The sequence below is a fragment of the Notamacropus eugenii genome, chromosome 3, assembly GCF_028372415.1.
Source record: "Notamacropus eugenii isolate mMacEug1 chromosome 3, mMacEug1.pri_v2, whole genome shotgun sequence".
In the NCBI taxonomy this organism is placed as follows: Eukaryota; Metazoa; Chordata; class Mammalia; order Diprotodontia; family Macropodidae; genus Notamacropus; species Notamacropus eugenii.
In genome coordinates this window covers 429,712,889-429,715,464 of record NC_092874.1, presented here as the reverse complement: position 1 = coordinate 429,715,464, position 2,576 = coordinate 429,712,889, and the positions used below count along the sequence as shown (strand labels likewise).

General features: G+C 39.6%; 1 pseudogene; it reads left to right on the top strand.

Annotated features, from left to right (window-relative positions):
• Positions 1–1,446: 1,446 nt before the first annotated feature.
• Positions 1,447–2,189, top strand: LOC140532271 (collagenase 3 pseudogene; annotated as a pseudogene).
• The last annotated feature ends 387 nt before the right edge of the window (positions 2,190–2,576 follow it).

Sequence of the window (2,576 nt, the reverse complement as noted above, 5' to 3'; positions counted from 1 at the left end):
GCTCTAAAATTGATGTAAATAGAAATGTTGAATAATACCTTAACAAATAAAATTGCAGTCCCTTCCCTCAAGGATCTTATATTCCACTAAAGGAAAGAAATGTTCAATTCAATTCAATTCTTGAATGCCTACATGTGCCAAACACTTTGCTATACCCTGAAGCTACAACTTCAAAACTTGGACCTTAGCCCCAAAAGAACTTATTGATGCAGAGAAAAACAAAGGCAAAATGATGATGGTGGTGGTGGTGGTGGTAGTGATGACTAACATTTAAATAGCAGGACTTCCAAGATGGCACAGCAGAGAAAGCACCCAGCTGAAGTTTCCAAACATTCCCTCCAAATTTCTTTAAAACAACACTTCAAATAGAATTCTGGAGTGACACAGCCAACAAAAGGTCAGAGTGGGACATCCTTCTAGCCCAAGACAACAGAAGAAGTAAGAAAAAGAGATATGTGACATAGAGGAGGAGGCTGGCCTGGATCCCATGTGGATGAAACACTATTGGTGGGACAAGGTGATGGTGACAGAAGTAACAGCAGCTTCAGGAACTCTCAAGCTGGAGGTGCAAGGGGACCTGGCTACTGGTCAGAAAAAGATTATAGGGTACCTAGCACAGGAACCAGACTGGGACACAGGACCAGACACTGCTTGGCAGCTCCATTGCCTCTACCCACTTCTGGGTCATAGTTCAAGGGCAGAGAGGAACATTTTCAGCCAAGAGGGAATGGAAACTCTGAGGGACAGTATCATATCTGGCCCCAAAGGATCAGGAACTCTAAGGAACAGTATTGTTTACAATACCAGAGGATCAGGGACCATTCCTGGGTAAGAACCAGAGCACGGACCAGGAGAGTAGTGACCACACCTCTCCCAGGATCACACTATCTTGGAAGCACCACAAACTCTCCAAACCCCAGAACTAACTCTGAAAACAATATAAAAAAGCTTGAAGCTCGAGGCAGAGCTCTCCCCTCCCCCACTGGAAACAGAACCTAACATAAACATAAAATTCTTAATCAAGAAAAAGGGTAGAAGAATGAGCAAACAGTAAACAAGCAAAAGAACCTGACCATAAAAACCTACTGTGGTGACAGGGAAAATCAAGACACAAACTCAGAAGACAATGAAGCCTTCTGCTACTAGCAAAGGCTCAAAGAAAAATATGAAATGGAAGCAAGCACAAGAAATCCCGGAAGAGTTAAAAAATTTTTTCAAAATCAAATAAGAGTTGTAAATGGAAAAAAACAGGTAAGGAAATTAAAGCAAGGAAGAAAGTTATGAAAAGACAATTAACAGTTTGGTGAACAAAGCACAAAAAATAATGAAGAAAGTAATTCCTTAAAAAGCAGAATTGTCCAAATAAGGGGAAAAGGTATAAAAATTCACTAATGGAAATAATTCCTTAAAAATCATAATTGTGGATAGCCTACAGTACAGCTGGAACTTTAATCATGTTGTCTACTATTCTCATCTTTGTCCTTTTCCTACCTTTCTGTTTATCCTTTCCACTTATCCTCAAAACAGTCCTTGATGATTTGGATTTCTTTAAGGATTATTTCCATCAATTATTCTTCACCAAAGAAGAATTCTAGCACCAAACTTTGAAGCATTTCTTCAGCCTGGAAGAAACTGGATGGTTGGATGAGCCCACAAAGGCCATCATAAGATAGCCCTGATGTGGAGGGATCCAAGATATTGCTGACTACATATTTTTTCCTGGGAATCTCCAAATTAGAAATAACCCCATAACCTACGGTATCATCAACTATCCAAGAGGCAAGACAGTTGAAAAGATCTTGCAAAAGGCAGCAGAAGTCTAGAGCTGTGTGGCACCTTTGAAGTTCCAAAGAGTGTATAAACAAGATTCTGACATTAAGTTTGTTTTCCTGTCTGGAGATCATGGAGATACCTATTTGTTTGATGGAGAAGGAAACATCCTGGCTCATGTTTTTGCCCCAGATCCTGACTACCAAGGAGCTGTCCAGTTTGACAGTGATGAAGAATGGTCATATTCTGAGGAGGGAACCAACCTCTTCCTGGTGGCCATTCATGAGATAGGCCATGATCTGGGCCTAGGACACTCTCAGGATTCAGACTCCATCATGTTCCCCAACTATCAATATCCGGACTCAAAACTCTTCATACTCAGTGATGGTGATATAATAGGGATCCAGATCTTTTATTAAGAGAAAAAGAAAATACCATATTCTGAAGTTCTAGATTTGGTGCACATGGATCCTTTTCCATAGAAAGGGTAAATTTCCCTGACCCAGGAAGCAAACCAATAACTGATGGGGAAATGTTTCCCATGTTACCTTTGAGGTCTGCTGGAGCTAAGATCCAAAGTATTGAGGGGAGAGGAATGGTCCAATTTAGAATTTGAACTATGAACAAGAGAACATGGGAATGTTTTAAATATGAAACCAAATGTCCATTTTTACTGCCTTTTTTAAGAATGTAAGTAAATTGCACATATTATTTCTAAAAAATCATAATTGGGCAAGTGTAAACTCCATGAGGAACCAGGAAACAATAAAATCAAATGAAAAGAATGAAAAAAATAGAAGAAAATG